The sequence below is a fragment of the Lissotriton vulgaris genome, chromosome 3_1, assembly GCF_964263255.1.
Source record: "Lissotriton vulgaris chromosome 3_1, aLisVul1.2, whole genome shotgun sequence".
In the NCBI taxonomy this organism is placed as follows: Eukaryota; Metazoa; Chordata; class Amphibia; order Caudata; family Salamandridae; genus Lissotriton; species Lissotriton vulgaris.
The window spans coordinates 499,280,288-499,295,033 of NC_141689.1; the positions used below are offsets into that span (position 1 = coordinate 499,280,288).

Sequence of the window (14,746 nt, forward strand, 5' to 3'; positions counted from 1 at the left end):
CGTACACTTCTACTTTCAGAGATCTCGCCAGTCACTGTTAGAGGTGCAGAGCCTCCTGGCACAGGGTCCACGACCACACCCTGCCAAGTTTTTTGCAGTACAACATGGCGGTAGTGTTGTCCATAAAAAGCTGAACCTGCCTTCCCTTGATGGATAGAAGGAAGGCTTTCAATGCTACGTGGATAGCTCTGAACTCCAACAAGTTAATGTGGAGCCAAGCTTATGCAGGAGACTAGAGGCCTTTAATCTCTACTTCTCCCAGAAGGCCTCCAACCCAGGAGTGACACATCTGTCACCACTGTGAGCACTGAATGAAAAGGGGTAGGGGGTTTACAATTACAGTTCATCAGCCACCAGTGCAGATTTTGTGTAGTACCCTCTGATGTCTGAACCTGGTCAGAAAGATTCCCCTGATGCTACGCCCAAATGAACTTCTGGTCCCACTGCAGAGCCAGTCTCATATGCCATAGAGCGTGTTGTACCAGCAGGACCTCAAAGTCAATCTGACTGAAATCCAGAACAGAGGCAAAACATCAGATCTATAGCCTGAATATAGTCGCTCTGGAAGATAGGCACAGATCTGCACGGTGTCCAGAATGGCTCTGAAGAAAAGGAGGAATCAGGTTGCCTGTTGAATGTGAACCCCTGCGAATGCAGACGGTTAGGCATAGTTTAAAGGGGGGGGACAACTTCCTGGGGCGAGTTCGCCTTCAGCAGTCACTCATAAAGGTAGGAGGAAGGCTACCTCTGCCTAACCTCTGCAGATGGGCTGAAACCACTGCCATCCCTTTCATGAGCACCCGAGGGGCACTGGTGAGGCAAAAATTTCCATCAAACTGGAAATGCTTGTGGCCCACTATGAACCACAGGGAACGCCTGTCGGCTGACTGGACAAGAATGTGGAAATATGCATCCTGCAGGCCCAGCACTACCATCCAGTTACCCGGGCAGACAAACAGAGCCCACATGAACAACTTGAATTGCTCTCTTTTCAGGAACAGATTGATAGTACGCAGATATAATATAAGGTGGAGTAAACATGTTTTTTTGTCACCAGAAAGTAGCAGGAATAACAATCTCGCTCGGCTTCTGGTGCAGGCCCTCATTCTATGGCTCCTCTGCCATAAAGAACCCGCACCTCCTGACAGAGTAGGGAGAGATGGTCCTCTGTCAGCCGTTTCAGGGATGGTGGGAGAGGCTAATGTGTTTCCACAACTGGTAGGGCACGATCTAGAGAAGCACAATCTGAAGCATCCACTTGTCTGATGTAATTGTCAACCACAGTAGTATGTGATGCCTGATCCTGCCGCCAACAGGTCTGCCTGTGCTGAATGGGGGCACGCTGAAAGGGTTTGGAGGCTGCAGAAGCCAGAGGGATGACCAGCACGTTGTGGCTGGAGTAGGGGCCAAAGGACTGCTGTTAAAGCTGGGTTGAGAGGGAAAGGCCGAGGAATCTGCCAGTGACCCTGCTCTTGCAAAAGCGCGCACGGACTGCATCTGAATTGTTGCCAAATAGGGAAAGGACATGTCAATTAGTGAAGACTGAATATCCCCCCAAAACCCAGTGGACCGTAACCAGGCACAGAGACGAGTGTCACAGTTGAAGCCTTGGCTCTACCCAGGGAGTCTGGTATCCAATTCACACTGACATTCACTTCATCCATGCCTTTCACCAAAGCATTTTGTAAAGAAAATGAGTTTGGTCCTGGGACGAAGGGGTAGCTGGACCGATTTATATGTGAACAAGAAAGAATTGCTGACCCCCACTCAAATTTTTTTTGTCTCAAGTTTTAAGAACGCACAGACACAGAAATTATCTTCTGTTTGTAGGGGTATTTTATTTAAACCCTTTAGAATTTTATCAAATTTTTATATTTTCATGAGTGAGAAAGACACTTATATTCAACGTTTATACATATATACAACTATTATACAACAAACATATATACAAATATAGACAGTTTATGTACAATCTTCTTTTCAAAAGCAGCGATTTTTTTCACAAATAATGAATCTTTGTGAAATATTTCTCCTCTGCAATTACCACAAAGTGAAATAGTAACAAAAAAGGCAACCAAGTTACTTTAAGAAAGGTCAATACCTTTCTTAAAGTAACTTGGTTGCCTTTTTTGTTACTAAAAAGGTTTAAATAAAATAAAATAGGTTTAATAAATAAAATACCCCTACAAACAGAAGATAATTTCTTTGTTTGTGCGTTCTTAAAACCTGAGACAAAAAAAATTTGAGTGGGGGTCAGAAATTTCACCAAAGCATGGCAGAGGATGGCACAGCCTTTCTTGGGCAGCATGGAAAGTAGCTGCGCAAACAGATCCCAAAATGCTTGTGAATAGCAGCCCAAGAGGCATGCAGTATGCACTGACCACTGGTCAAGGCTGATGAAAATAAAAGATGAAGTTTTACAGGCCCAGGGTCTCAAATAGGGCTTCAGGGATTCCTTTCTTTGCAGTTCGATTGCGCACTTCAACCCCGTAGCCACAGTTAAGCCGTTATCGCCAGGAATTTGATCTGTTGAAGTAATCACACCCAGCACATTCGCTGGTCTCGTTGCACCCGAGCAGCTTGGGCTCTCACTTCACAAATCAACCTCTGAAGAGGCTGATGAGAGACATTGTCTTTGTCTGCTGTGTGCTGCTTTGAGGCTGGTAGTGGAGAACCGGGACTCCTCCCTATTATAGTCGCTAGAAAAGCTGGTCTTCATTTCCTCTCCGTCTGCTTTGTCTCCAATTTTGCAGCAAACGGCTTGTGGTGCTGGAGTCCGTCATCAAGGAATTGGCGCCCTGTATAAAAACATCGAAGGCTCACCACCAACTTGGCTACTAGTCAGCTCCGCTCATCTTATTTAATATTTTTGCAATTTTTTGTGTGACCGGCAAAGTTTTGAGGGTAAGGCTATTACTTCTTGGAGGACGATACCTAGCTTTATTTAAATCTCTGAGGATCACAAAGGGTTAAACTCCTGGAGCTGGTCAACTCAAACAGTGACAGGATGACACAATGGATGACCGAAAGCTGCATCGAACTCACTGGAGTCAAAACATAATGTGATTTTGGAAAACTTGTTAAACTGAAAGCACTTTACCATCCCAAACCCATCATCATTGGAAATACCCCAGGACGCACATATATGAGAAGTATTGGCTTTGCCAATGTATTTTAGCCATGTTGTAGAGCACAAGTAGTTACCCCCGGTCATACCGGTCCATAGTTTACAAACAGATGGTCACTCTGTCTAATGTTTTTGGTCTTAACTAAGCACATTTTTAAGACCCATTTTACATCCAAGGAATGCAAGGTCTTCTCGAATGGAGAAGGGGGATCTTGGAATAAACCTTTAAGACCTTCTAAAAAGTCTGTTACTAGCCAGCAACTTGAAACAAAGGTTTGTACAGGGGTTTTCCTGTAAGTAGTATGGCGGCTGGTTGTACCTTAATAGAAGAAAACTGCAACCTATATGTTGCCAATTGTAGACAATATGGGAGTAGCACATCTATTTAACATCTCATTTGATGAAAGAGTTTGTCCTGGCACCAGAAGCAGAACTACTTCTATTTAAACAAACAGGATGTGCTTGTGGAAGAAAGTCTCAAGATGGACACAGGAATCTTCAGGCAGTTTAAATGATCATGCTGCAATAGTTCAGGATCTAGACCTCTTGGCTCACTGATGGTAGCTTGAAGTTCAGGATCCGGTCTGCACTGAAGCCTCTTGTGCTGTTGCTTCAATTAGTGTACGATGTATGGATCTAAATCTGTGAGTTGGAGATCCACCATGGAGTTTAGAGAAATGCCATGAAGGAAGCTGTCCACGGGAATGGTGATGCCTACTCAGACTTCTAGAGCACCTTCTTGGTCTGAGTATTGAATAACTCCAGAGTCTAACTGGTGCCATCAGAACATCAGTAGGATATTGAGGCATTGATGGTAGTATGAATGGACTTAGCGCAAATGGAGGACCTATAGGCGCTATAGGTTAAGGAGATGTCCGATACACAGAAGATATTGGTGCTACAGAAAGCGAAACTATAGAGGTCACATTGTCCAATGTGTGAGAAGAGGCAAACGAAAGGGATACTTCATTAGATAGTGATTTGATTTTGGAGTATGGTACACATAGAACATTTTTACTGTTTAACTTCCAAACTCGCCCAGCAGAAAGATAGAAGTATTTGCTTGATGAGGACTCTCAGTCAAACGTCATCTCTCCCTCAACGTCTTGCATCTTTCTCAACACAAATAGTCCTCAATGTCAACCTATCCCTCCTCAAAGTCGAGCCACCTCTTGTCAGAGAACAAGCTAGGATGGACCCTACCTTTGACATTATAGGCCTTGATGTCAACCAGGTACCAGTTTGTCTTTTTCTTTTGAGGGACCTCTCCTTGTATCTCCCTGCATGGTATCCTCAGGGACAGTCGAAGGAGAAGAAGTAGAGATAAGCCCATGTCCATGTCGTTCAGGCTTTCTGGGTGACTTTCCACAACTCTGCTGATCCTCCTGAATCCCATGCAGCCTTACTTTCTGTCCCTTTCAAAATTCTTATTGACATCTTACAGAGGTCCAAGTTAAGAGAAGAAGGTAGGCAGACAATACAGACAGTATAATGGTCTATTTAGCCCTTTTATCTGCAGAAAATAGAATGATGACCTGTCAGGCCCTACAGACACAAAGAAGTTCTTTATGTAAGTTTAGAAAGGTTTCCAAAGAGAACGAAAATCTTTAAAAAGCCGATTTCAGTGTTCTGAGATAATGTCAGCAGGAGCCAGAAAATAAAAACTCCACTCCTGCCTACAGGACATAATGAAATACTGGTAGAATGCCAGACCTTAAAGGAGAATCACCAGTTTTCGCAGCCTTTCAGGCCCCAGGCAAAAATGTTAAATTGTTCGTATTTTCTCATTCTCTTCCTTTAAAAACCACGTGAAAGTGTTTTCAATTTACTGTTTTCTCTAGTGACAACTTTTTTAGTAAATTATTTAAATTAATGCTCACAATCTGACCAAGATAGCCTTTGACATTTACACTATTTTCCTGTTCCATGACAAAAAAAAATGGCTTTTTTTTCCTATAAAAAAAAATGAACCATGCTAGATTGGTTAAAAAAAAGTGCTCACGGATTCCAAACATGGGTGAAACAATTCAATGCTTAGTACTATTAATAAATACCACCTGGATGAGAAATCTATATATTTTTCACCGACCGTGGAGCTTATGTATTTGTGCAAAGACGACGAGTACCTTGAGGACTCCTTTGATGGGCTTTTATTTGAGTTATCCAATTTCTCTTCTTGGATTTGACTCTCACACACAAACAAATACATACATACAAAAATGTATCCAGGCAGTTAATTGAACCGAGCCAGTAACATCTGAGCACCGAGGCACTGTGCAGAGCTAGAAGGCGAAAAATAATAATCAAGGTATGGTTTATTCTTTAGAAAATATTTCACTTTTTATGGTACACAGTTCATTGCATAGAAATTCACATCATTTTATTGATCTTTATTTTTCAAAGAATGCTCTTGACATATCGCAATTCAAATATGACCGTTTATTGCTATGAAAATATGTTAAATAAAAAGGGGGTCTTAGAAGATGGTTATGGTTACACGAATTGTGACTGCAGGAGCTAACACAAATTAATTAATTAGTAAAATAATGTAAGTTAACGATAGGCCTATTGTAAGCTGCAGAATATTCAATGCAGGTCACTTTAGGAGATTGCCTTCTCAGCACAATACGGTTGGTTAATTAAATAAAGTGCGCCAGGCATTGTAATTTGAAACCGAGGGGGATCAGCGCACAAACGACTGCAGGAGGGCAGAGCACCTGAAAAAAGTAGGAGACTTGTGACAAAAAAATGGTATATAAAACTGTCGGAACTTTGAAATAACAATACTGGATTGGATACTTTTCATCTATATATTTTGCCACGAAGATCATAGGCCACAATTATTAATGGGGGAAACGTCTGTATTTCATATTCGGATGTGTCACAAAATTATTCCATGGATAAAGATTACCGTTTTAGATGCTGTGAATGGCTAAATGTGAATAGAAGTCTAACGTTGTTAGATGCCTAGCAGTATATTATGGAAGATTAATGAAATAGTAAGTACAATAGGAAAAAGCCTGTCAAGGATGACTACTCGACAGGCAGATTATTAAACAAGCATTGGCAAAGTCAAGGGGTCCTGCCTATTAGACAATAGCTGTAGTTTTGTCAATGTGTAGCCATGATGTACAGCAGCGTGGCTGTCGTGTGGAAAAACCATCGGTTATCGTCTAAGAGAGCTGTTGGCTTTGGAAAGATTTTGTAGCCATGTTGTACAGAGGCGCGTACACTCTGCAGCATGGCTAGAAATAATTGAAAGGAGCGATATGATAAAGCCATGGCTAATGTACCTTTTCAATAAAAGTGCATTAGCGCTGGACGCAATATCGCCCTTTAAAAAATATATATTTTTAGCTATGCTGCTATACAGCATGGCTACAAATCATTGCCAAAGTCAGCAATTGCCATGCTTTACAGCATGACCAAAAGGCTTTGGCAGAACCAATGTCTCAAAAGCAAAGACTAATGGCTTTGCTAATGCTGCTTTTTTTGTAGGGGGTTTTATTCCGGTATTAGAAGGTACTTGTAAACAACATAAGTTTTTAATATGCTGTACCTGTTGTAATTGTTTGTCATTTTTTGTGGAAGGCTTTGAATTTGTGAGATGATTGAATGTGAATGCGTCTATCGCGCCAGGATACTCTGTAGTAGCAGAGCGCGTAATAAAATGTTTTATAACATAACATAACATAACATGTTGAAAGTGTGGCGGAAATTAAGCAGTTCTATACTGAGAATCTAAAAACAGAAATGGCAATAGGGATCACATTCATTATTATTATTGCATTGTGATCAGAGGCCTATCCGTAAAAGGTGTAGCACGTGCACTGTACCAGAGTCCATAAATCAAAGGTTAATGATGACCGTTAACCTCGTCTATGTAGAGATCTAAGTGCAAGTTTCTGTGTTGAGCATTGTGTGCTTAATTAGGAGAAAGATGTCATGGGCAGGAGATGTGGAGAAAGATGTCATGGGCAGGAGATGTGGCGTAATGTGCAAATCAGTCAACTTTGCATCAGTGAACCTGGGTTGACTACCAGAGGTGGCACAACACCATGTGATTCTGAGCAAATCACTGAGCCCAGGTCTATGAATGAATGAATAATTGTATTTCTTGGTGTAAAAACTGGGACCCCCAGCTCTCCGAGGGGTAGCATGGCTCGAGCTGGAAGGCAGCCAGGGGCCTGCGTGTAAAGCAGCTACTTAACACACTCATCCAATGAGATACACAGTGGGCGCAATAATGGAGACCACACCAGTATTTGTAAATCAAGTTCTTTTATATAGACTTTGGATCAAGCAAGTAAAGCATTTAGCTAATCATTAGTATTTCATTTAAGCATCTCATTAGGCAGTTTCAGTAAGACTTGTCATTAAAGTAATAACCAGCTCATCTGAGCAGTGAAACATTAAATAACACAGCCTGTCGCATCATACTCTTCAGCAGGCAAAGAGGGTACTTTCATAAACATGGAGGATCCTACAAGAAGAGACCATAGCATTGCAGTAAAGTACCACATTAAACCTCTCATGGACGCCTTCTAAATTGCACTTCATAGAAAGTGATAAAACATTTCATCAAGTACTTTCAGTACAACAGATAACTTCAAAGAACACAGCCACAAGCATTTCTTCTTGTGAATACTGATCGTTTTGCGACCCAGAATCAGATCATCAGAATACCATTAGAATGAATCAATAAATATCGCAGTTTGATCCCTTCAGGATTCCTTGAAGCCCGCCCCTGCAAGGGAATTCAAGACACCGTGCAAATCCCCATTTCAATTAACAGGCTTGTAAATATGGTCCAAACAGAAGCCCTACAGGCCAGAAACTGGCAATATGGCAATTCAACATAGGGGTGTCTGTCCCCCAAGCCTCCAAACTCTCGAGGCACACTCGGGGGGGGGGGGGGGGGGGGCAACGGGGCCCAGACACAGTTCACCCCGGGGGAGGGGCGACCTCGGGCCTCACCCGGCCTACCGCCCTCCTCCCCGGGGGTTACCTTGTATTTTCGGCCCTCCGGGGCCCTTGCGCAGTCACCAGGCGAAGGAGAGGGGTTCCAACTTTCCCAGAGCCTCACTCGACCCGGCACGGTGCAGGCACGGCGTGTGGGGCCAAGCAGAGGGGGCTCTTGTGGACTTCTCCCCCTCCCCCCCCCCCCTTCGCGGTGAAGAACAATAGTTACTTACCTGTAATCTGTGGTTCTCCAGTATTGGTGTCTTTCATAGATTCACATGCCTGAATCATTCCCCGTCGTCGGAATGGGAGTCCCACGGTACATAAAAAAGCAGAAATATGCCATAATTACATTGGAAAAAACACTAATCCCCAACCAGGAAGTAAAGTAGCCCAAGCTACCACCTTCGTGACTATCCTAGTCATTATGTATAGTCCAAAGTCCAGCCAATCAGGCGCCAGCACCCACCAGAACCTTCTCCCCCGAGGCTCAGGCTCTCAGATTTTCTCGCAGGAGTGTAGGTAAAACCCTTATAGCCTAAAAGCCTCTGAGGGGAGATGGGCGGGTTTTGCATGTGAATCTATGAAAGACACCAATACTGGAGAACCACAGATTACAGGTAAGTAACTATTGTTCTTCTCCAGTATTAGGGGTGTCTTTCATAGATTCAAATGCCTGAATCAGAGTAGCTAGCAGTACATATCCTTGCTAGGCAGACGCTAATGAAGCCAAGCTTGTCAGTAAGTAACGCATATAACAATGCAAAGTGAAAATACACGTATCGTATTAAGCATAACATGATGCAATCATGGAAATATGTGTGAACAGAACATAAGAAGCGTCTGACAGCAGAAACAAGGAGGTGGGAAACAGAGGCTCATCTTAGTGAAACAGATTCCGTAGAACAGCTCGACCCACAGAAGTATCAGCCTCGTTGATCGATTCTAGCACGACTCACGCACGCACACAAAGCCCTCTACGAACTTGGACCTGACTGCCTCAACACGCGCCTTTCCTTCTACACTCCCACCCGCCAACTGCGTTCGTCCAACCAAGCCCTCGCCGCTGTTCCGCGCATCCACGAAGCCACCATGGGGGGGGGAAGATCCTTCTCCTACTTAGCGGCCAAAACCTGGAATTCCCTTCCCATCCACCTCCGCCTTACCCAAAACCACCTAGCCTTCAGAAAACAGCTTAAAACCTGGATATTCGATAAGTAAACCCCCCCCCCCCCCTCCCTCCTCAAGCGCCTTGAGACCCTCTGGGTATGTAGTGCGCTATATAAATTTTGACTTGACTAGACTAGACTAGACAGTAATGTCTGGTAAAGGTATGGCGACTAGCCCAAGTAGCCGCTTTGCAGATCTGCTGAAGAGGGACTCCAGCAAATAAGGCCGTAGATGAAGAGACCGCTCTTGTAGAGTGCGATCTAGGCGCTGACAGTAAAGGTCTCCCAGCCTGTGCATGGCAAAAGGCAATGGCAGCAGAGATCCATCTTGAAATAGTCTGTTTTGAAACTGCCTGCCCCTTACGAATCGCACCGTAGGTAATGAACAACTGGTCAGAAGTGCGTAGAGTAGATGTTCTTTGTAGGTAGAATTTAAGAAATCTTTTAATGTCAAGCGAGTGTAACGCTCTTTCCGCAGGTGTTTGCGGGTCTGGAAAGAACAATAGGTTCGTTGAGATGGAAATCCGAAGGTACTTTCGGAATGTATTTTGGATTTGTGCGAAGTATCACAGAGTCACTTGTGAATTGCAGGAAAGGATGGTGCACAGTGAAAGCTTGGATATCACTAACCCTCCTGGAGGATGTTAAAGCCAAGAGCAGTGATACTTTCCACGAAAGGTACTTCAAGTCGGCCTTGTGGATGGGCTCAAATGGGTGACGCATGAGTTGAGCTAGGACCACATTTAGATGCCACGAAGGAGGCGGACGGCATACAGGAGGGAACATTCTAAAGAGGCCTCTGAAGAATTGTTGGATAATCCTTGCTGAGTACTGAGAATTGGTCCCATCCTGTCGATATCTGGATATTGCAGCCAGAAACACCTTTAAGGTAGCATGAGACAGACCTGTTCGTGCTAACTGCAGGAAAAAAGGAAGAATTTCCTCAGGTTTTGCTGAAAAAGGGTGAACCCCTGCTGAACGGCACCAGATGCAGAAGCGCTTCCATTTCAGACTGTACGTCTTGATGGTAGCAGGTGCTCTAGCCTTGGCCAACACCTCTTTACAGTCCTCCGGGATGTTTAGGTGTGCGAACTCACGGTGTTCAGGAGCCAGACCGCTAATCTCAGAGATGCTGGGTCCGGATGGAAGACTTATCCTTCCTGAATGCTGAGCAAGTTCGGGATTGGATGTAACTGAATCGGCTTGCACTCTGACAGTAGGAGGAGCTCTGTAAACCAATATTGGCGCGGCCATCTGGGCGCAATCAGGATGAGTCGGCAAGGTTCCTTCTTCATCTTCCGCAGAACCTTGGGGACTAGTGGAATTGGTGGGAAAGCGTACGCAAACGTCAGAGACCAATTGATGGAGAACGCATTCCCCAGAGAGTTCTTGTGGGGATGCCAGCTTGCAAAACTTTGGCATTTGCTGTTGGTCCTTGTCGCAAATAGATCTAGGTCCGGCCAACCCCACTGATGAAATAGGTGTTCCACTGTCTCCTGGTGAAGCTCCCATTCGTGGGTGGTGACCGTTGTTCTGCTGAGCGCGTCCGCGAGGACGTTTTCTGTACCCGGAACATGCACTGCTTGCAGATTTACATTGTGGTGAAGAGCCCAAGTCCATAAATCCTGCGCCTCTTGAGACAGGAGAAGAGATCGTGTTCCTCCCTGCTTGTTGACGTAGTGCATGCTTGTTGTGTTTTGTTTGTTCGTATCAACACATTGGCATCCTGAATGATGGCACAAAATGCCTTGAGTGCAAGAAAAATGGCTCTCAGTTCTAAACGGTTGACGTGCCACCGTTTTTGCTGCGCAGTCTATTTGCCGCTGATCGTGAGGCCTTGTAGATGAGCCCCCCAGCCCTCGAGGGACGCATCTGTAGTGATGGTTAGACTCGGTGCTTCTTGAAGGAACGCGCACCCCTGCCTCAGATGACTCATCTGTGTCCACCAGAGAAGAGACTTCTTCATGAGTGGCGTGATTTGAATGAGGTCCTCGAAAGTGCCCGAAACCTGTTGCCACTGTAAGGTCAGTTCCTCCTGAAGCGGCCTCATTCGGAGCCGGCAATTTGGAAGTAATGGAATACAAGCCGATGCCATCCCTAGAAAAGACTTGTACAGTCGGACTGAAGCTGACTTTCTTTGCATCAGATCTTGTGCTAGCCGACTTATTTTTATCTGTCTCTCTTTTGAGACGAAAGCTCAGAGTTTTTGAGTGTCTAGAGTCGCTCCTAAGAAGGCCCTTCTTTAAGACGATTACATTTGGGATTTGCTGAAGTTGATTGTCGGGCCTAGAGACTGAAATAGGTGCAGACACTGTTGTAAGTGTTGATGAACGGTTTCGTGAGAACTGGCCTTTATAAGGCAGTCGTCTAGGTATGGGAAAATTTGTATTCCCTCCAGCCGGAGGTGCGCAGCCACTGGAGCTAAAACATTCGTAAATACTCTTGGAGCTGACCGTAAACCAAAGGGAAGGACCTTGAATTGGTAGTCCCTGCCAGCCACCCTGAAGCGAAGGAATTTCCTGTGACGAGGTAGAATGGGGATGTAGAAATATGCATCCTGGAGATCTAAGGTGACCATGCAATCTCCTGCTGCTAGAAGATGTGATATCTCCTGAAGCGACAACATTCGGAATGTCAATTTCTTTAGATATTTCTTCAGAGCACGAAGATCGAGGATCGGGCGCCACTCCCAGTTCTTCTTCTTTACCAGGAAGAACCTGGAGTAAAACCCCATTCCTCTCATCTTCAAGTTGAATGTAACCACCCCTGTCTGCGCAGGACAGCAGCTACTGCTAACTGTCGAAATCCTGTAGATGCGACATCTATAGCTGAATCGATAATCTCTTCAGAGATTCTTTGGCCTTCTTGAAGAATTTGAAGTGCTTCAGCTTTGGATTGCTCAGGGAGGAGATCGATAAATGGTGCGATGTCAGACCACATTTGGCGGTCGTACCGGCCCAAAATGGCCAATGCATTGGCAGCACGAACAGTTGTTGCAGCCATGGTGGAAACACGCTTTCCGATTGAGTCTAGGCGTCTGCCATCTCTGTCCGGGGGTGCCGTAACTGCAGAGGATGGATTTCTGGCCCTCTTCTGGGCAGCCTGGACAATTACTGAGTCAAGTTTTGGATGTCCAATCAGACATGCAGGCGATTTTTCAGGAGCTTTATACTTTTTATCTATGCGTGGCAAGACCGGAGGTATGGAGGCCGGCGTTGACATTACCTTAATCCCTTCTTGCCAGATGAAATCAATGATGGGTATTGTTTATATCTGTCGTCTGGGCTGATCCTTGAAATCGTACAAGAAACAGTCTTGCTCCGTCTGTTCCATCTGTATATGAAAGCGTTTGGTTGCACGCTCCATTAGTAAATGAAAACTAGCCACATCCACCGGAGGGGAGGCCGACGTAGTCTGAGGAGATGTTGAAGGAGATTGTACTTGATAGTCATCCCACTCCGACAAATCGTCCACTTCTCCTTCTTCCCTTTGGTCTTCATCCTCCGAAGACTGAAGGGGCTCCTTCTTGAGTAGGTTGTGATTGTGAAGACGGACGCACCGGTGGAAGCACGGGTGGAGGTGATTCAGAAGTTGGAGTTGTCAGCCCAGAACCTGCTGACTCTGATGGTGGGAACCTCCTATAGTAATCGTCCAACATATATTGTAAGTTGGATAGCAAAGCCATAGGCACTTGAGCAACAGGGTTATCTTCCACTGGTGTCGATATATGAACAGGAGATTGAGAAGCATCATATTCTTCTTCTTTAAGTTTGATATGCAACTCTGATGGGCTAGTTGCTTGTCCAAATGTATTCTGGACCAACTCATCCTCACTTTTAGTGTCCAAAAGTTGGTCTGGCACTTCAGAAGACACCTTTTGAGGTGAAATACGAAGGGGTGAAAACTGCATTGCTGTTTTACGCATTTGCCCCGATGCTTGTTGTGGTGTTAGAAACACTGTCGACGGAGACCAAACCTGTATTGCCGTGCATGATGATAATTGCGGCGTCGACGGAGGATTCCCTTCCGATGGTTTTGTCGTTGACGAGGCATCCTTCGTCGACGGTTCCTGTTTCGTCGACGGGACACCCTTCGTCGACGGGACACCCTTCGTCGACGGGACACCCTTCGTCGACGGGACACCCTTCGTCGACGGGACACCCTTCGTCGACGGGACACCCTTCGTCGACGGGGCACTCTTCGTCGACGGGGCACTCTTCGTCGACGGGGCACTCTTCGTCGACGGGGCACTCTTCGTCGACGGGGCACTCTTCGTCGACGGGGCACTCTTCGTCGACGGGGCACTCTTCGTCGACGGGGCACTCTTCGTCGACGGGACACCCTTCGTCGACGGGTCACTCTTAGTCGACGGTGTTACCTTAGTCGACGGATCAATCTTCGTCGACGGCGTTACCTTCGTAGACGGTGTGGAGCCCGTCGACGAGCTCGTCGACTATTTCTTTTCCGTCGGCGGTAGAGCCTTCAGAGGAGTCGACGACGAGGCGTCAACGACGGTCGTCGACGGTACAGGCCTCACAGAGACAAATACCATAGTAGGAGACGACGTCGAAGATGACATAATCAAACGAGGTTTAGGTGAGGAAAAAGTTACCGTCGATGTCACTGTAGTCGTCACTCTCGTTGACGAGGAGGTTGAAGTGGACATCGCCGTTAGAGGAGATGAGGTCTGTGGTAAATTCCTCTCAGATGACAGAGGAATCTTGATGGTGATTCCCTTTTGAAGGTCAGAAGTGCTCTCCATGCCTTTGCTTGTGGGGACAGCCTTGGATGTTGAAGGCTTATCCAGTCCCTTAGTAGGTGGTTGTTTTTTAGTCACCTTTGCCTTAGGTGATGACATTCCTTCAGGCGCAGGCCTCTTCCTAGAGGCTGCAGTTGAACCAGAGGCAATGCTCCCCACCTCAGATGCAGGATTAGAAGAATCCTTTAGTCTTTTCAACCACAGAAGTAAACGACCCTCTCTATCCCTGAGAGTCTTTTGAGGCATGGTTCCGCAGATCTTACAGTCAGAGGCCTGATGATCTGGGTATAGGCAATAGATACACTTTTTGTGTGGATCTTTCTCAAAAAGCCGAAGCTTACCACAACAATCACAGGCTCTGAAGAGAGACTTCTTAGAAGACATCCTAGAAAGTAGTTCAAATTGAAGTTAGAGTTGAGAAAACTGAGCAGAGCTCAGGGAGACTCCATTTCACACGACGTGCGGTAGAAAATCTGAGAGCCTGAGCCTCTAGGGAGAAGGTTCTGGTGGGTGCTGGTGCCTGATTGGGTGGACTTTGGACTATACATAATGACTAGGATAGTCACAAAGGTGGAAGTTTTTTCTATGGTAGCTTGGGCTACTTTACTTCCTGGTTGGGGATTAGTGTTTTTTCCAATGTAATTATGGCATATTACTGCTTTTTTATGTACCGTGGGACTCCCACTCCGACGACGGGGAATGATTCAGGCAAGTGAATCTATGAAAGAC

The 14,746-nt window shown here is 45.4% G+C and overlaps 1 protein-coding gene across 1 annotated transcript in view; it reads right to left on the minus strand.

Moving 5' to 3' along the window:
- SCAMP1 (secretory carrier membrane protein 1) overlaps window positions 1-14,746 on the minus strand; it is a 513,038-nt gene that overhangs the window by 256,915 nt on the left and 241,377 nt on the right. The gene's annotated exons all lie outside the window — the stretch shown is intronic.